The sequence below is a fragment of the Myotis nattereri genome (genome assembly GCF_964212035.1).
Source record: "Myotis nattereri genome assembly, chromosome: 2".
NCBI lineage: Eukaryota > Metazoa > Chordata > Mammalia > Chiroptera > Vespertilionidae > Myotis > Myotis nattereri.
In genome coordinates this window covers 177073875-177094950 of record NC_138076.1, presented here as the reverse complement: position 1 = coordinate 177094950, position 21076 = coordinate 177073875, and the positions used below count along the sequence as shown (strand labels likewise).

The 21076-nt window shown below is 42.3% G+C and overlaps 1 pseudogene across 1 annotated transcript; it reads right to left on the bottom strand.

The window, feature by feature from the left end:
- Positions 1 to 18628: 18628 nt before the first annotated feature.
- Positions 18629 to 19170, bottom strand: LOC308512362 (serine/threonine-protein kinase 16-like; annotated as a pseudogene). The gene has a single exon. The product of its transcript is annotated as a serine/threonine-protein kinase 16-like (transcript).
- Between the last annotated feature and the right edge of the window lie 1906 nt (positions 19171 to 21076).

Below are 21076 nucleotides of genomic sequence, written 5' to 3'. Positions count from 1 at the left end.
TCTTGGTTGGGTTAATTTGCATATAGTTGCTCTGATTGGCTGGTGGGCGTGGCTTAAGGCATAGCAAAGGTATGGTCAATTTGCATGTTCGTCTTTTATTAGTGTATATATGAGAGAAATCGTATGGTTCTTAGCTTTTTCTGTCTGACTTATTTCACTTAGCATAATGTTCTCAAGATCTATCCATGTTGTAAATGACAGTATTTCATCTTTTCTTATGGCTGAGTAGTGTTCCATTGTGTATATATACCACATCTTCTTTATCCAGTCCTCTATTGCAGGGCACTTTTGGCTGTTTCCATGTCTAGGCCATCATGAATAATGCTGCAATGAACCTAGGGGTGCATATATCTTTGCATATAAACGATTTTGAGTTTTTCGGGTATATACCCAGGAATCAGGTTGTTGGGTCATATGGTAGCTCTATTAATTTTTTGAAGAACAGCTAGACCACTTTCCATAGTGGTTGTACCAGTCTACATTCCCACCAGCAGTGAATGAGGGTTCCCTGTTTTCCACAACCTCTCCAACACTTATTAGTTGCTTGTCTTGTTGATATTGGCCACTCTAACAGTTGTAAGGTGGTATCTCATTGTAGTTTTTTTTTTTTCAATTGTAGTTTTAATTTGCATTTCTCTAATTGCCAGTGAGGTTGAATATCTTTTCATATATCTATTGGCTGTTTGTATGTTTTCTTGGGAGAGATGTATTTTCAGGTCTTCTGCCCACTTTTTGATTGGATTGTTTATTTGTTTGGTGTTAAGTTTTACAAGTTCTTTATATATTTTGGAAATTAAGCCTTTGTTGAAGATACTGTTTGAAAATATCATTTCCCATCTGGTTGGCTGCCTGTTTGCTTTGTTGTTCATTTCTTTTGCTATGTAGAAGCTCTTCAGTTTGATATAGTCCCACTCATTTATTTTTGCCTTTACCTCCCTTGTCTTTGAGGTCAAGTCCTACCCCCACCCCCCAGGTCAAAAAATTTGGTACCTATATTTTTTTCTATGTAACTTGTAGTTTTGGGTCTTATATTTGGTCTTTGATTCCTTTTGGATTAATTTTTGTACATGGGGATAAACTGTAATCCAGTTTCATTTGTTTCCATGTGGCTTTCCAGTTAAAATGGACTTTTAAAGAAACTATAATTTACTAAAACTGATCTCAAAGGAAACAGAAAGTATAAACAAATCACTTACCATAAAAGAAAGTACAAAGAACTGTCCCACAAAAAAAGCATCAGGTACTTCCTTTATTTTTTGCATCAGGTACTTCCCATAGCTAGTTATGTGCAGCTTTAAAGAACAGATAATTTCAAAACTATTTAAGCTATTTCAGTACTTAAAGAAAGAAACCTTCCAAATTCTTTATCTGAAGCAAGAATGATGTTGATAATAAATCTGACAAAGGCTCTAATCTCACTTGTAAATATTGACAGAACAATACTAAATAAAATATTAGGAAAAAGAATCCCTCAATATCTTTAAAAATAACATGACAAAATGGCGTTTATTTCATATATACAGGAAGGATTAAATATTAGGACATCTATTTTATGAATAGATCTAAGGAAGATCAACTCTATGGACTTTGAAAAAAGTTGATAAAAACTTTTAACATCTACTTTTGAATAAAAAAATGTTCATTAGAGGATAAGAATATATTACACAAATCTATTTCACCTCCAGGTCAATTTATGTTCAATAGGAAAATAGTAAAAGCATTCCAATTAACAGAAAGTTACTATTACCTTCTACTATTACCACTAAAATTTTCCTAGCTAATGAAAATATCTTTAGAATTTGGGGAAAAAATAGAAGTTAAAAAATAGTGGGAACAAGGATGCCTGCTTTTGTCACTGTATTCAACATTATACTGGAGGTTCTAGCCAGGGAAATTAGGCATGAAAATAAAATAAAATAAATCAAGATTAGAAAGGAAGAAATAAAACTATCTTTATTTGTAGATGATATAATCTTATATATAGAAATTCCTAAAGATTTCACACAAAAATCTATTTGGACTAATAAATGAGTTCAGCAATGTTGCAGAGATATAGGATCAGTATACAAAAATAGTTGTATTTCTATACACTAGCAATAACAATCAAAAGATAAAATTAAGAAATTATAATAGCATAAAAATAATAAGATACTTACAAATAAATTTGAAAAAAGTAGATGATTCATACTGTAAAAACTAAAACACCATTGAAATAAATTAAAGAAAACTAATCAAAAAGATTATCTGTGGTCTTGATTGGGTTGCTTAGTGGTTGGAGCATTGTTCCATAGACCAAAAGGTTGTGGGTTCGATTCCCGGTTAGGGCACATACCTAGGCTGCAGGTTCAATCCCTGGTTGGTGTGCGTATGGGAGGCAGCCAATCAATGTATCTCTCTCACAAAGATGTTTCCCTCTTTCTCTCTTTCCCTTCCCCATCTCTCTCCCTCCTTCTCTAAAATAAATAAAAACATATTTTTTAAAAGGGTTCAGACCTAAATCTAAGAACTCAAATTACAAAACTCTTATAAGAAAACATAGATGTAACTCTTTGTGACCTTGAATTAGGCAATGGTTTCTTAGATATGACACCAAAAACACAAGCAACAAAACAATAAATTGGACTTCATTACAATTAAATGTTTTTGTGTTTTGAAGGACACCCCCCAGTAAGTGAAACAATGAGTTGCAAAAGGGATAAAGTATTTGCAAGTCATATATCTGATAAGGGATTTGTATCTAGAATATATAAAGAATTCTAACAGCTTAACAATAAAATACAACCCAACTGAAAAAAATGGACAAAGGATTTGAATATACATTTCTCCAAAGAAGGTATACAAGTGACTAGTGAGTTCATGAAAGATGCCTAACACCAGTAATCACTAGGGAAATGCAAATCAAAACTACAATAAGATACCACTTCATACCCACAATGTTGACTATAATAATTGTTTTTTTAGTGATTTTTAGAGAGAGAAGAAAGGGGGGGGGGGGAGAGAGAGAGAGAGAGAGAGAGAGAGAGAGAGAGAGAGAGAGAGAGAGAAACATCAATGTCAGAGAGAAACATCTATGTGAGAAACACTGATTGCCTACATCCTGTATGCTCCCTTCTAGGGGATCCAGCCCAAAACCCAGGCATGTATCCTGACCAGGAGTCAAACCAGCAACCTTTTGGTGCATGGGACAACACTCAACCAACCGGTCAGGACAACTATTATACTCTTTTAAAAAGACAATAACAAGTGTAGGCAAGAATTTGGAAAAATAGGATTCCTCATACATTGCTGATGGGAATAAAAATTGGTTCAGTGGCTATGAAAAACAATTTGACAATTTCTTAAAAAGTTAAGCCTACAGTTATTATATGACCAAGCAATTCTTCTCCTACGTATATATCTTAGAGAAATAAAAATATATAACCACATACAATCTTGTACACAAGTGTTCATAACAGCATTATCCAAAATAGCCCCAAAGTGGAAACAATCCAAATGTCCACCAACTGATCAACTGGTGAATGGATAAAAAATATGGTAAATACATAAAAACAGAGTATTGTTTTGCCATAGAAAGGAATGAAGTTCTATTACATGCTACAACATGGATGAACCTCAAAAACATTATGCTAAGTGAAAGAAGCTTTGCACAAGAGGCCATGTATTGTATGATCCCATTTATATGAAATATCCAGACTAGGCAAATCCATAGAGATAGAAAGTAGACTGGTGGTTGCCAGAGGTTAAGGGGAGAGAAGAATAGAAAATAACCATTCATGGCTATGGGATTTTATTTTGGGGTAACAAAAATATTCTAGAGTTAGTGGTGATGGTTGTATAATCACTAATTTACACACTTTAAAATTGTGTAGCAGATTTTATCATATTTTAATTATAGCTCAAAAATTATTGCTAAGCTTTCAGCCTATTATGTAACATTATATTTAATAAACTTTTCAAAATAAGAAAAAATTATTTGTGGGAATGATACATTTATAAATTATTTGCAGATGTTATTATATACTTGGAAAATATAGGAGAAAAACACAACATTTTATAGATTCAAGAGAATCAGGTAGATTGGTATGAAGTTAGTATTGAGAAATCATTCATTTCATACATACAAACATCAAGGACTTGGAAATTCTATTTACAATAAAAATAAGAAAGAAAATTTTCTGGGAATAATCTAGCAAGAAAAGTAAAAATCTAACTAAATAAAACTTTTAGCTCACTACTAAGGGAAACAAAAGAATTTGAACAAATGGAAAGGCAAAATTTAACCTATGATAGGCTGACTTAACATCATAAAATTCTTTCTAATCCTTAGAACCTCCCCAATTCTAAGGATTTTCTGAAGTTTGTACAGAAAAAATTAAAAATCAGAACAAGTCTGATAAAGAAATGACAGAGAATTAGTTGAACCAGAGAGTAAAGTTTGTTATTTTTTTCTTTCCTTTTAAAAAAATTAAATGTATTTGGGTGAATCCTATATAATAAAAGCCTAATATGCTAAGTGTCTGGTCGGCGGCTGTTCAGCCAATCAAAGCGTAATATGCTAATGATATTCTAAGGCCCCTCAACTGCTCACTATGACGTGCACTGACCACCAGGGGGTAGACATAGGGAAGTGGGCCTAAGCTGTCAGTTGGACATCTCCCAAGGGCTCCCAGACTGTGAGAGGGTGCAGGCTGAGCTGAGGGACCCCTCCCCCAAGTGCATGAATTTTGTGCACTGGGCCTCTAGTTGTTAATAGGATTATATAGGTTTCAAGTATACAATTCTATGATACATCATCTTTATATTGCATTGTCTGTTTACCACCCAAAATCGAATCTTCTTCCATTATCAGATATTAGATGCCCCTTTACCTTTTACTAGGCCCCACCTTCCTTCCCTCTGGTAACCACCATACTATTGTCTATCTCTGAGTCTTAGCTTGTTTTCCGGGTTTGTTCATCTGTTGCTTTCAGTTTTATATCCTTCATGAGTGAAATCATATGGTTCTTGACTTTTTCTGTCTGACTTATTTCATTTAGTCTGATTTTCTTAACATCTATCCGTGTTGTTGCAAATGTCAGTATTTCATCTTTTCTTATGGCTGAGTTGTATATGTGTACCACATCTTCTTTATCCAATCACCTATTGAGGAATATTTTGTCTGTTTCCATATCTTGGCCACCATGAATAACACTGCAATGAACATAAGGATACATATGTCTTTGCTAATAAATCTTTTCAAATTTTTCAGGTAGATATCCAGAAGAGGGGTTGCTGAATCATGTGGTAACTGTAGTCTTACATTTTTTAGTAACTTCCACACTGTTTTCCATAGAGGCTGTACTGGTTTACATTCCCACCAACAGTGAATGAGGGTTCCTTTTCTACACAGCCTCTCCAATACTTTGTTATTACTTGTCTTCTTGATGATAGCCATCCTACCAGGTGTGAGGTGGTATCTCATTGTAGTTTTTATTATTATTATTATTATTATTATTATTACAGGCCCAGTGCACAAAATTCATTCACTTGGTTGGGCGGAAGGGGGGCAGGGGGGGGGGGGAGTCCCTCAGCCCAGCCTGCGCCCTCTCGTAGTCTGGGACTCCTACTAGCTTAGGCCTGATCCACAGGGCTGAATCATGTGTTATTACCTATTGGAATGGCCGAAGACATTTCCCCAAACCTGAAAAGGATGCATAAATGATTGCTTGCTGCCAGACAGCTGAGGGCATTTTAATCTACATGTTATTGTCTCCTGCTGGCCAAACACCTGAACAGTCAAAGGCAATTCCCCCCAAACAGACAATGCCTACTATATACTAAACCTTAACCTTTGATATGTATATATGCTTTGCCTTAGGACAATCTACACTAAAAAAAGACAGACATGCAAATTGACCGTACCTTTGCTACACCTTAAGCCATGCCCACCAGCCAAATCAGAGCAACTACATGCAAATTAACCCTACCAAGATGGCGGCCAGCAGCCACAGAGCTGGAGCAAGCAGGAGGCTTGCTTGCCCCAATGATGGAGGAAGCCAAGCTGCCGCTGCGGCTCTGAGCACCACTCAAAGCAACAAAGTTTCAATTATAGAAGGTAAATAAACCCCAGATACCTGCTTTCAGCCAACTGTGGCCACGGAGGTGGAGCGAGCAGGAGGCTTCCCTCCCGCCCGCCCTGGCCAGCTCTGAGCTCCACTCAAAGCAACAAAGTTTCAATTATAGAAGGTAAATAAATCCCAGAATAAAAAAGATAAAAGAAAAAAAGGAGGGGCTGGGAGCTTCCGTCACTGGAGGGGCTTGGCCAGCCTAAAAACGGCCCTCAGACCCTCACCCAGACTGGCCAGGTACCCCAGTGGGGACCCCCCACCCTAAAGGGGATGTGACCAGCCTGAAAACAGCCATCAGCCCCTCACCCAGGCTGTCCAAACCTCCATGGGGTGAGGGTCCCCACTGGGGGGGGGGAGCTTGACCAGCGTGCAAATACCCATCAGCCCCTCACCCAGGCTGGCCAGGCACCTCAGCGGGACCCCCACCCTGTTCCAGAACACCCTTCAGGGCAAACCAGCCAGCCCTCACCCATTCACCAGGCCTCTATCCTATATAATAAAAGGGTAATTTGCAAACTGACCCTAACAGCAGAACGACTGGGAATGACTGGTCACTATGACACACACTGACCACCAGGGGGCAGACGCTCAATGCAGGAGCTTCCCCCTGGTGGTCAGGGCACTCCCACAGGGGGAGCTCTGCTCAGCCACAAGCCAGGCTGACAGCTGCCAGTACAGCAGTGGTGGTGGGAGCCTCTCCTGCCTCCTCAGCAGTGCTAAGGATGTCTGACTGCAGCTTAGGCCTGCTCCCTGCTGGCAAGTGGACATCCCCTGAGGACTGCTGGGCTGCCAGAGGGATGTCTGACTGCCAGCTTGGTCCTGATTCCCCAGGGAGCGGGTCCAAGCCAGCAGGTGGACATCCTCTGAGGGGTCCCAGACTGCAAGAGGGCATAGGCCGGGCTGAAGGACCCCCTCCCCCCCCCCCCCCCCCCAGTGCACAAATTTTTGTGCACCTGGCCTCTAGTTTATGTTAATAAAGAGCAAGGGGTCTGGAGATTGAAAGAGAACTTGGTTCCTATAGCTAAGCTTCCTCTGGCTCCCCCATGGATTACAAATTTATATTTATTTCTAGTCTCTTTATTAATTTATGCTACAGCGCCTTCTCCAAATTCCTGAACGCTTCTAGATGCCAAGGAACACCCACCAGCACATAAGTTTGGTACCTATGTTTTCTTCTATATAACTTATTGTTTCAGATCTTATATTTAGGTCTTTGATCCATTTGGAATTAATTTTTGTACTTGAGAACAAACTGTAATCTAGTTTCATTCTTTTGCACATGGCTTTCCAATTTTCCCAGCACTATTTAGTGAAGAGGCTTTCTTTTCTCCATTATATGTTTTTGGCTCCTTTGTCAAAAATCATTTGCCCCTATTCATGTGGTTTTATTTCTGGGCTCTCAATTCTGTTCCTTTGTTCTGTGTGCCTGTTTTTCTGCCAATATCATGCTGTTTTGATCACTCTGTAGTATAATGTGAAGTCAGGTAACTGTAATCCCTCCAGCTTTGTTCCCCCCTAGGATTGCTTTGGCTATTTGGGATCTTTTGTGGTTGCATATAAACCTGGTGACTTTTTGTTCTATTTCTTTAAAAAAATGACATTGATTGCATTAAATATGTATATTGCTTTGGGTAATATGGCCATTTTAACTAATTTGATTCTTCCAATCCATGAACATGGACTGTCTTTCCATTTCATTGTGTCTTTTTCAATCTTTTTTAATAGTACTGTGTAGTTTTCAGTGTATAGGTCCTTACATCCTTTAAGTTTATTCCTAGGTACTTTATTCTTTTGGATGCAATTGCAAAGGGAATTTTTTTTCATTTCTTTTTCTGAAATTTCATTGTTAGTATACAAGAAAGCAGTGGATTTTTGTGCATTGATTTTGTATCCTGCAACTTCACTATATTTGGTTATTGTTTCTAATATATTTTTTGGTGGAGTCTTTAGGATTTTCTATATATAGAATCATGTCATCTACTTCATTCCTAATTCGGATGCCTTTTATTTTTTTCTCTTGCCTGATTGCTCTGGCTAGGACTTCCAGAACTATGTTGAATAAGAGTGGTGAGAGTGAGTAGCCTCGTCTTGTTCCTAATTTTAGAGGAAAAGCTTTCCGTTTTTCACCATTGAATATGATATTAGCTGAGGGTTTGTAACAGATGCCCTGTATTGTGTTAAAGTACTTTCCTTCTATCCCATGTTTTGAGTATTTTCATTGTAAATGGATGTTGTACCTTATCAAATGCTTTTTCTGCAGCTAGGGTTGAAGAGCACTGGTCTAGCCCAGTGGTCGCCAAACTGCGGCTCACGAGCCACATGCGGCTCTTTGGCCCCTTGAGTGTGGCCACGAAGTTTCAACCGCACTGTACGTACACACCCGCACGTGGTATTTTGTGGAAGAGCCACACTCAAGGGACCGCAGTTTGCCAACCACTCGTCTAGCCGAACTATTGTGGGGGTGGATGTAATTGTTCTTCTCTATAACTTAAAGTTCTCTCTGTGTGTGTGTATGTTTTCCTTTTCAATAAAAGTTTAAAAAATATTTTAAAAATTGACCCTGGCTGGTTTGGCACAGTGGATAGAGCGTCGGCCTGTGGACTGAAGGGTCCCGGGTTCGATTCTGGTCAAGGGCATGTACCTTGGTTGCGGGCACATCCCCAGTAGGGAGTGTGCTGGAGGCAGCTGGTCGATGTTTCTCTCTCATCGATGTTTCTAACTCTCTTCCCTCTCCCTTCTTCTCTGTAAAAAATCAATAAAATATATATTTTAAAAAATTTTTTTTGAAAAAAATATTTTAAAAATTGATTTCAGAGAGGAAGGCAAAGGGAGAAAGAGATAGAAGCATCAATGATGAGAGTGAATCACCCATCAGCTGCCTCCTGCACACCCCCTAGTGGGGGTTTGAACCTGCAATCTGGATATCTGACCTGTTGGGAACCAAACTGGTGACCTCTTGGTTCCTGGGTCAACACTCAATGCTGAGCCACGCCAGGTTGCAGGTTCAACCCCCCGCTAGGGGGCGTGCAGGAGGCAGCTGATGCGTGATTCACTCTCATCATTGATGCTTCAATCTCTTTCTCCCTTTCCCTTCCTCTCTGAAATCAATTTTTAAAATATTTTTAAAACTTTTATTGAAAAGGAGTCAATGCTGAGCCACACCAGCTGGACTCAATGAAACTTTTTTATTTTGAGATAATTGTAGAGTCACATGTACTTATAAGAAATAATACAGAAATCCCATTGAGCCTGAACCCAGTTTTCCACAGTGGTAACATCTTGCAAAACTTTAGTACAACATTGCAACCAGGGTATTGGCATTGGTGCAGTCAAATACAGACTATTTCTATCCCACAGGGATCCTTCACATTGCCCTTTTATAGGCACGCCCGTTTCTCCCCGCCCCCACCCCCCCTCCAGGAAGGTTCATTTTAACTATGCTCTGCTCTTTTCATAAATGGCAGATTTCCTCTGCTGCATTTTCTTCCTATTAATACAAAGCAAGTAAAGACACCTGTTTTCAGCGGGAAGGCTGGGGAGGTTTGGGGGGCGGGGGAAGGTAAGAGAACAACCGAAAGACTTGTATGCATGCATACAAGCATAACCAATGGACACAAGAGACTGGGGGCGGGGGGGTGGGGGGGGGCGGGGGTGGGAGAGGCCAGGGGAAGGTCAGTGGGGGAAAAAAAGGAAACATGTACTATTCTTCATAATACTTTAAGCAATGAAATAAAATTTTTAAAAATACACCTGTTTTCAGTTTTTTCTAGCAGTGAAACTGTCTTAGGCACCTAAAGCCTTTTGCCTCTAGGCCAGCAGTTCTCAACCTGTGGGTCGCGACCCCTTTGGCGGTCGAACGACCCTTTCACAAGGGTTGAAGTATGGTACCTATTTGCTTTGTTTAACAATGGACAGGTTACTTTGATTTTCTGAATTGTATAAATCATCTCATTCGATTGAATGCCTTATTGATTGAATGACTATCCCATAGATTGTGATCTTACTGGTTATCGAAGCACATTCTTCTGTACCTGGGAAACAGGACAGCACAATTACCCTAAATTGTTTTAGTGGCCACAGGTGGTGCGTTCCAGCTGACTTAGTGGTCCCGAGACCAGAACAGCACAATTACTCTAAATTGTCCTGACAACTCAGTGGTCGGGAGACCCGAGGGCTCTAGATAATGTGTTTCTATCAACTCACTGATCCAGAGACCCAAAACTGTAATTTAGATAACATGCCTAAGTTTAACCCAGGTTATCCACGGGCTCTAGATAATGTATTTCTGTCAATTCAGTGACCCCGAGACCCGAAACTGTAATTAACATGCTTAATTCTGCTTCTGTAATCTGCTTTTTTGCAAGCCAGGTGCCTCATTCCAAACCCTGGGATGTAATCAATACCTTTGTGATTTTTGCCTATATAAGTCTGGTTTTGCCACCATCTTATGGCTATGAGATTTGGGAATGGCCCCTCATAGTCCCGGATTGCAATAAATGTGACTCTTTAATTCGACTTCTTGAGGCGTCCTTCTGTGATTCGAGGGGTACATTACAACAGGGTCGCCTAAGACCCTCCTGCATATCAGATATTTACATTACGATTCATAACAGGAGCAACATTACAGTTATGAAGTAGAGACGAAAATAATTTTATGGTTGGGTCACAACATGAGGAACTGTATTTAAAGGGTCAGAAGGTTGAGAACCACTGTTCTAGGCTTTGATTAACACTGTTGTTTGAGCAGATTACCTGGAGTCATAAAACAGTTCTTTTGGGGAAGGGAGTGGGTAGAACAATAAGTTTGTTCATAAAATATTCCTCGATGTTCTCTTAGATTGTGAATGCCATAATCAATATAGTTTTCTTTGTTCAACACAAACCCATAAAATCTCTGGAGCAGCTTTTATTTTAAAGATGGCTACGGTCATTAACTGTCTCCCTCTGGCTTAAGTTTTCAATAAACCAAATAATTAGTGCGCTTCTGACTCTTTCAGAAGCTAAAACACAATTGGAACTTTACTCGTTCTTTGATGACCCTTCATGACATACCTCAACTTCCCAGGACACGTCCCTCCCTTGGTTTAAATCATAGAATTTCTAGCATCATCTCAAAAGTTTCTCAGGAATGTCCTTACCTCAGATCTTACCACCTGGTTCTCCTGGCCTCACTCTCTTCCCTAGTTAGGAGGCCCCTATCATCCATCATTATTTCCAGTATTCTCAACTCTCTCCCATTTTTACTCTTCTGTTTTATTTGTACTATTACCCTCACCCCCACCTCTCATGGATAAAACATGAGTTTGTTCTTGTAGTCCCTGGCCAGTTTTATGGTAAACCCGAGAACAGCAGTAACACTGTTGACTGGTCTCTGCGCAGTCTCTGACTAGATGAGCTTGAAGTACAAAGGAGGTTTCATCAGTCTTAGAATGGAGGCTCTGGAGAGGCAGCATGTGGAGAAGTTCTGAATGCGCAGCCTCAGTACCAGAGATGTCACTGGCAAAAATAACATTCATGGCCCTGGCTGGTGTGCTCAGTGGTTAGGGTGTCAGCTTGTTCATCAAAGGCTCTCTGTTTGATTCCCAGTCAGGGGCATGTACCTGGGTTGCAGTTTTGATCTCCTACCCCAGTTAGAGCATGTGCAGGAGGCAGCCAATTGATGTGTCTCTCTCCCATTGATGTTTCTCTAGCTCTCTCGCCCTCTCTTTCCCCTTCCATTCTTTATAAAAAAACAACAACAAAATCAATGGAAAAAATACACTCTGGTGAGGTTGACCAGATCTCTGGTTTTGCTCTTGAGGAAGGGCACATACCAACACAAAAATGTTAAAACTTTCTGATCTTCTATGTATAGAAACAGCAGGCTGCTGCCTGGGGGCCTTTGATTGGGCATTCCAATGCTACTGAACATGTGAACTCTTGCCTACAGCACATTTACAGGGTAGAAACATGGGGGCAGCAGGAGTAGCCCTGGTAGTAGCAGCTGCAGGATGTGGACCAGTGTCTATGCTAACAGCGTACTGTGGGGCATGACTCCTAGACCTTGGTCTCAGGACAGTGGTTCAGGAGAGGTTTAGGTCTGAAACCCGAATGTTTCAGGGAGACATTGCTCTTAGTAGAGCATTTCTGTCTAGAAGGACAGAATATGGCAAGTCTTAGGGCAGCCATCATGAAGTGTCTGAAGAAGGTGGCAGTTAGAAGTTGATTACAAAGCAGCTGCATTTATCATTCTCTGCATAAACTGATTTTAAGGGGAGCCTCCTTCTCTTCTTTATGTTGAACTAAAATCCTATATAATAAAAGGCTAATATGCAAATAGACCAAACAGCAGAACAATCAGAACAACCGAACAAACAACTGGTCGCTATGACATGTGCAGACCACCAGGGGGTGTGAGCAGACCATGGCGGGCATTGGCAGCGGCAGAATGGTGGAGCAGGTGAGTGAGGCGCGGTGCCAGTTGCTGTCATCAGGGCCAGCCTCTGGTGGTTAATGAAAATTCTTTGCTCCTGCGTGCCACAGTCCTGCCCAGTGCTCGCTCCTGCTTCTGGTGCCTGGCGCTGGTCCCAATCACGGCACCATCATCTCTGAGGGCTTCTCCACCTCCCCTTGCTCCTGAGGGGCAATCGGGTCAGCAGCTGCCGCTAGCACCTGCTGCTGGTGCCAGCCCCAATTGCTTTGTGTCTTCAGTGGGTGTGAGTGGGGCTGATGCCATCAGCACCTGGGAGCGGCAGTGGTGGGAGTGGGGCTGCCAGCAGACAGGTGATAGGGGTCGTGGTGGGAGGGCCCGGGTGGGGCACGGATAATGGGCCAAGACCCGCCCCTGTGCCTACCGCAGCCTCACAACCCAAAGTTCCTTTCAAAGTGCACGAATTCATGCACTGGGCCCCTAGTGATAAATAATGACTTGGTGGATATATTGGTGGCTTCCTCTGGGGAGGGAGGGAAACTTTTGTTGCATTCATATTCCATTATGCCTTTGCACTAAGGATTGTACCAAATAGATAAAACTCTTTGGAGATAAGGTGTTTTTTTTAAGAATACTTAAAAAAAAAGTTTTCTCTCCCAATTAGAAGTTCTCAGAAGTAAATGATCCCCTCAAATTGAGCCAACACATCTATCAATTGAGAAACTGGTGGGCTTTCACACTCTTTTTTTTTTTCCCTTTTAAATATATTTTTCTTAATTTCAGAGAGGAAGGGAGAGGGAGAGAAAGATAGAAACATCAATGATGAGAGAGAATCATTGATTAACTGCCTCCTACATGTCCCCCTACTGGGGATCAAGCCCACAACTCAGTCATGTGCCCTTGACCAGACTCAAACCAGAGACCATTCAGTCTGCAGGCTGACACCCTGTCCACTGAGCCAAACCAGCTAGGGCGCTTTCACACTCTTAAGCAAGGAGTTGGTTATAGTGTGGAAGTCGAGAAAGAGGATTACTTTGGGAATTTAGGTTTCTCAGTTAGCAGCATACAGATGGTAGCTAAAGCCACTCATATAGAAGAAACTATAAAGTAAAAGTTTTTAGAATAACAAAAAACAGGTGAGGGTTGAATTGTAAAGAATACCGATATTTCTAGAGAGGTAAAGGAAGAATTTCAGCAATGGAGGCTGAGAAACAGCCATGAAAGGGTTAAGACAAAAGGCAGGGAAGAATGGTATCACCCCGGCCAAGGGAAAAGAGGTGCATGGAGTGTTATAGAGATTGAGGGCTGAAAAGACATTGGAACTTCCAACCACAAAGCTCTTGCCAATGTCACAGTGACCTGGGGATCATAGTTACATCGGGATGCAGGTCAAACTGTTGTGGACCAAAGAATGGAGAAGTGGGGAAGTGGAGGTGTTTGTGGCCTTCAAGAGATGTAGCCCTGAAGATAGAATGGTGACTCGGGCAAAGCCTATAGTGTAGGAAGAGTTTTCTTTCTTCTTTTTCCCCAAGAAGGTATAAAAGTGAAGCATCTCAGTAGCGTTTCAGAGTCTCTACAACCAAGTGAGGGAAGAGCTAGTAAAGAGGAAGTAGTCAAAGTGTGGGAGCAAAAGGCTGCTGGATGGAAGTGGGAGAAGGGAAGTCGGGTAGCCAGGCTCCAAGACAGCCCCCAAATAAAAAAAAATAAAAAAATAAAAAGACAGCCCCAGCGGCCTGCGCTCCTGGTGTTCACACACTAAGTCATCCCCGCCCAGGTTGTCCCTGGGATGGTCTGTGTGTCTGGTTGAATGTGGCAGAAGTGGTTGCTTTTGAGATGAGGATATCAAAGACACTGTGGCTTTTCTCTTGGTGGTTTGCTGGCTTCCTCCTCCCCCCTCCCCACCCCCAACATCTTCCTCACCCCCACCCTATCATTCACTAGGGGATGCCAACTGCCATTTCGTAAGCAACCCTGTGGAGAGGCACGAGTGGTGGGAAACTGAGGCTTCTTGCTGACAACCAGGTGAGTGAGCCTGGAAGTAGATCCCCCAGCTCAGGGAGCCTTCAGATGACGGCGGCCCTGCTGGCATTTTGGCTGTAACCGCATGAGCTACCCTGAGCCAGACACACTCAGCTAAGCTGCTCCCAGATTCCGCACCACCTGAAGTTATCTGAGATAATAAATGTTTATTGTTTAAATTGCTACGTCTCAAGCAATTCTGCAGTGTAGGGGAGGAAAAAGTTTCCTCAGACCTCTTAAGGTCCCTGGCTGGGTCTGAAAATGAGACTCACAGAGACAGATTAGCAGGAGAAAAGCATAGAGACTTATTTCATGTAAGTTTTACATGACATGAGACCCAAAGAAACAGTTAAACCTGAGTATTTGATGCTAAGTGTGGTGAAGAGTGAATAGCATTAGGGAAATGATAGGCTGAGGAATATGAGGTCATTGTAATCCGGAGACATTCGGCAAGAGCTGTTGGTTTGGATTTCTCTTGGTGCCCCTTGTCTTTGGAGATAAAGATGCTGCCTGCCTCTGGGTATAGAAAGGGCACCTCTGACGTAAGGGTTCTATGACCAGTTTCAAGGGAGAAGGACAGGGTCAGAGTGACCTTCTTGCTTTTGCTGTTTTTTTCACATTCCTTCGGCTTAAAACAGTGGTTCTCAACCTTCTGGCCCTTTAAATACAGTTCCTCATGTTGTGACCCAACCATAAAATTTTCGTTGCTACTTCATAACTGTAATGTTGCTACAGTTATGAATCATAATGTAAATATCTGATATGCAGGATGGTCTTAGGCGACCCCTGTGAAAGGGTCATTCGACCACCAAAGGGATCGCGACCTACAGGTTGAGAACCGCTGGCTGAAAATATTTGATATGCCAAGGCGCCATATTTGGGGTTGCGGATGCTGAACCCTACCAATAGGTTGAGTAGTAAAAAAGTCTAAATTTCTACTTTCATGATTCCCAATGTGCTAATTTTACTAAAACCATGGACATAAGATATCTTCATAGCTATAATGCAGATTTTTAAAAAATGTTTTTATTGATTTTTTAGAGAGCAAAGAAGGGAAAGACATAGAAACATCGATGAGAGGGAACTAGATCAACTGCCTCCTCCACATTGGGGATCGAGCCCAAAACCCAGGCATGCGTCCTGACCAGGAATCTAACCATGAACTCCTGGTTCATAGGTTGACACTCAATCACTGAGCCACACCGGCCAGACTATGATGCTGATTTTTAAAAATTATGTGCAGTCCTAGCTGGTTTGGCTCAGCGGATAGAGCATCAGCCTGTGGACTGAAGGGTCCCAGGTTTGATTCTGGTCAAGGGCACATGCCCGGGTTGCAGGCTCAGTCCTCAGAAGGGGGCATGCAGGAGGCAGCTGATCAATGATTCTCTCTCATCATTGATGTTTCCATCTCTCTCTCCCTCTCCTTTCTTCTCTGAAATTAATAAAAATATATATTTAAAAATAAAAATGAAAATTATGTGTAGATTATGAATTAGGCTGAAGTAATTAATATCTTTGTAGTGGGGTTAATATCTTTGTACAAGATAAAGAAGCAAAGCCCTATGTATCGATTGAGGCTGAGCCTATTGGCAGAAATAGATAAGTGATACCGTAAGGATTAGCTTTGGGCAGGAGGATGGACTATGCTTCTTCTGAAAAGCTATTTTTACTAGTTCTTATTCTTTAAACAGACCTTTTAAAGTGATTAGCAGAATGATAGATGAGCTATTTGCTAATATATTCCAGTTGTCCAGCAATAAGGCTTTTCTGGACAAAGCAGTGTGGGTGTTAGCATAAAAGAATGAACAAATACTCAAATAGTGAGAAGGTAATTATCCAGGCAGAGGAAAAATAATGATGCATTTAAAAAACCCATGCATGCATGAAGAGCAATCTGAGAATGTATAAATCAAAATTGTGTTGAAAGCAAAAATCATGCTTGCATGACGAACGGTAGAGTCTTGGTGAAGACAAATGAACAACCTGATCACAGAACTAGGAGAAATTCTTCCTGCCAGGGGATGTAACTGCCAAATGGGATCATATAAAAGAAGTATGAATGGAAAACTAATTTTGAGGTTATAACCAGGTAGAACTGAAGTTCTGCTTCAGGTTGTCCAAGAGAGTGGTACTCCCCTTTTAACCATTTATGATAAGCATGAGATTCATGCATAATAAAGTATTCTGTTGGTGGATGCCACTTATTGTAGTAATAACTTGTAAATTTTTCAGTCATTTCCATTATTTATCGCAGACCTTTACTCTTATATTCATTTTAGGAGAACATATGTGCAAACCATTGTACAAAGTTAAAAATGTCAAAATATGCCTTAAAGAAAATATCTTTTGTTTTTTAACCAAAGAGTTTTTAATGACTTTCTATTCTCCTTTGTTGTATTTTGGGTTTCACAAGGTTGGGGTGGCTGGACCATGGTGACAACCTGGAGCTTGACCAGGTCATGGGTCTAGGCAAAGGTGGCAAGATGAACAGGCCCCACTGTCAGCACAGAGGCAGGGCTAAACCTGTGGGCAAGGCCTAGCTTTCATGGTTTCCCATTCAAAATCTGGAGGAGAAATTGGAGTCCTTGGAAGTGGAAGACTTTGATGTGAATTCTTGTTTTACTATTTAGTCGCTCTGTTATACTGAGCAAGAGACATTACCTCTCTGAGTCTCAATGTCTCCTTCACAAAATAGAGCTAAAAAAATTCTGCCATTATTACATACTGGTGTTGTCCTTTTTTAAAAAAATATTTTTTATTGATTTTTTACAGAAAGGAAAGGAGAGGGATAGAGAGTTAGAAACATCGATGAGAGAGAAACATCGATCAGCTGCCTCCTGCACACTCCCCACTGGGGATGTGCCCACAACCAAGGTACATGCCCTTGACTGGAATCGAACCTGGGACCATTGAGTCCACAGGCCGATGCTCTATCCATTGAGCTAAACCGGTTAGGGCTACTGGTGTTGTCTTAAAGGTTGAATAAGACTCATATCAAATATATGTGGAAGCCATTTTTTAAAATTCTTTATTGTTTAAAGTATTACATATAGTATTGCATATGTCTCCTTTTTCTCCCATTGACCTCTCCCTGGCCACCCCCACCCCCAGCTCATGCCCTCACTGCCCCCCCTCAGTGTCTGTGGTTATGCTTATATGCATGCATACAAGTTAGGTGGATGCCATTTTTAAACTTTAAAGTACTCTAAATAAATTATTTTATTGTTGATACTATTATCATTCCTTCTTACCTTGAGTCTTTATGTTCTTGGCAAAAGCTCAGATAGGCTTTAAAGCTTTTTTAAAAAATTTTTTTTACCAGAGGATAGGCTTTTATTGATTTTGAGAGAGAGAGAGAAAAGGAGAGAGAGATGGAGAGAAACAAAGAGAGAAATGATGATGTGAGAGACACCAATTGGGAGACCTGTACATGCCCCAATCTGGGATCAAACTGCAGCCTAGGTATGTGCCCTGATCAGAAATCAAACCCAAAACCTTTTCATGTATGGGATGATGCTCCAACCAACTGAGCCACCTGGCCAGGGGTAGGCTTTAAATCTTTTTCCAAGCTGCTTTCACTTTATTTTTCTATTTATACACTAGAGGCCCAGTGCATGAATTCATACACAGGTGGGGTCCGGCTGGCCCACTGCAATAGGGGTAGGGTGGGCAGATCAGGAGAGGGGTGGGGGGAGGATCTGTGGGCAGTTGGCCAGCCTGCCCCATGGTCGAACTTCCAGTTGAACTCTCGGTGGAGGGGACAATTTGCATATTAGTCTTTTATTATATAGGATTCTCCTGCTCCCAGATTTGGAAGCAGACCATGACGTAAGCTTGGCAGTCCTGCTCAGATCCTTTACTGGATTCTATCTGTTTCCTTTTCCCCATCCCCCACCCACCCCAACTCAGGCTCCCTGTCCGGTTGTTCTGGGGGTAAGAGAACAGAGCAGAGAGAGAAGACTGAGCTGAGTCTCCCCACCCCTGCCCCCAGCTATGAGAGCGCAGGCCTGGATAGAAAGGACCGAGGTTCCAATGAGGGACAAGGGCCTCTTTCCAAGGCACAGAGGCTACCTCAGCGTGGCCACTGATTTGTTCAGATCTGGACAGTGTGCTGGCCTGGAGCTGGGGGGTGCAGTGCCTCCAACTGACTGAGGAGGACAGGGATATGAGGGCGCTGCTGGGTCTGCACAGGCAGTCATCACCGAGGCCAGCAGCTGCCACCATGCTAAAGAGCACCCGGGGCTTTGCGGGATGCAGAGTTGGTTCTGTACGGTCAGGGCCACGCTGTCACCCTTCTGGAACACCATGCCACAAGGCCTTCCCCGAACATCACAGCCCACAGCACTCAGCCTGGGGACGGCAGGGCCTGAGCCTGGCGGGAGCCCTCCACGTGGATGCGTGCCTGATTCATGGGACCCGAGTCCATTAAAACCGGCTGCCCCTCATCTCCAAGCAGGGCAGTGTGTTGGTGGGCCTCAGGTTGCTGTGGGCATAACCCTGGGCATGACTGGCTTCAAGGCCTCTGTAGACACCCTGCAGCAGCTGAAGGGTTTGATCTTCAGTCAGAAAGTTGCCTTTGTCTCTCAGCCTTCCTATCTCACTCCACAGCGTACCCCTCTCGGTTGCAGACTCCATCCCAGGCCTCGGCCAGGGGGGTGCAGGAGGCAACCAATCGCTGTGTCTCTCTCATGCCGATGTTTCTCTCTCTGCTTCTCTAGAATTTTTGTCAATTTGGGTTTTTCTCAATGTTTCCTCAGGTTTAGATTCCATCTTTTTAGGCAGGAAAATACATACCTGATATTGTATCAGTATTAGAAACTCAAGGTTGGTTGAATCATAAAAAGAGTAATTCGCTAATTTCTTAAAGGAAGATTATGTCCAGTCAGAAGCTATGGTGGGTCTGAAATGTTAGCCTACGTGCACGGAGATAGGTAGGTAGGTAGGTAGGTAGGTAGGCTGCAGAAGCATCAGGTGTGCATGAGTGGTCAGAGCTTTCATTATTCACAGCGAAGACACCAGGCAGTTACGTTGCTGCCTTGTCCATCAGGGGGGCAAGCCTACATGCAAGGGGATCACACTGCAGGAGAGGGACCCTAAAATGTGGCCCTGACGTTTAGATAGGGAGAGGTAACCATTCCTCTTTCCCTGGAAGGAGGAAGAGAAGTCTTTGCCGGTAAAGTACCCTAGTCTTCCTTAGGAGCAGAAGGCAAAGAAGCTTGGAGTCTTCCCTTTTGGAAGCTAAATTACTGGTATTTTTTGAACCTAAATGTTCTAAATTGTCTCTAGAAGATAAAAACAGCCTCTTTGGATTACAACCAGGGCTTCCTCCTCCTTTGATGTGCAAGCACCTACGGAGCCAGTCCTCTCAACCCTCTGGGCTCTGCCTGGGGAGGAGGGAAAGCAGCCCCTGTCCTGGAATGGAAGGCAGTGATTCCAGGTAAGATAGAGACGTTTTATTGCCCTGTAAGTGCTAGTAAATGGCTCCACTGGAGCAGATGCTCCTGGGGGGCATGCAAGGAAACTTCCTCCTTTCCCCAGCCCATCAACGCCCAGGCCCCGCAGGCTGGGGCTCTGCAGGAACACAGAAATGCAGGGAACATGGGCTTCCCCACAGACTACAGGGCACACTTTCAGAACGGGTACAATTTGTCTTTAGGAAACATGTGGACATCCTGGCTGCACTCTTCCCTTCCATGTAGGGCATCTTATCTTTGACCTGTGGTGCTCTTGTGGCCCTGTCCCCTGTCACTTTAACTGTGGAGTATGGGCCTCTTCCCCAAATGCTCTATGGTACGTTACTTTTGTCCCATATCTTCACATTTAAAAGACACATTTAGGATAGCGACTCTTCGCTAGTTGCTAGAAGGAAAGCAAACTAACTCAACATAGCCATTAATGAATGATGTGCTCTCAATATTGTGGGAGATTCTTTCCCCCCAAGAGTGGCAATGCTTATCACATGGAGGTAGAGGAATTGAAAAAATGAAATAGGATCAATTTTGTGAAAGCACATTCATCATTTGTCAGTTACCACATACATGAATGTCAGCTTGTAAAATAGTGATTACTAATACTGCCACACTGAGGCCTGGGTACACAAAGACACTATTTTAATTCACGGCCTGTGTTGACTTTCCCCGTTCCAGTGCACAGGACTCCATTTTCCTGCTTCCTGTCTCATGGCCACAGGCGCCTGCGGCTGCACCTACACACTCCTGTTCCCATATATTCCTGGCAGAAAGAAGGCTGTGAAGTAAAGGGGGAAGAGGGCAAAGTAAGTGTTGTCTTTTTATTCAGAAAGGGACACTATCCTCAGAAACTATTAGCTTCATCTTATTACACTCAATGTGTCACATGACCAGCCAGGTGCCAGGGAGGATGGGAACTTTTTTTTTAATTGAGGAAACAGTTACTTCAAATCAACTCAGGGCTCTATTAGGAAGAAGGATTGGGCAGGGTTTGGGATGGATATTGTTTGATTGGCAACAAGCAACGTTAGGCCCATATGGCAACTTTACTTCCAGGAGTTTATCCTACAGAA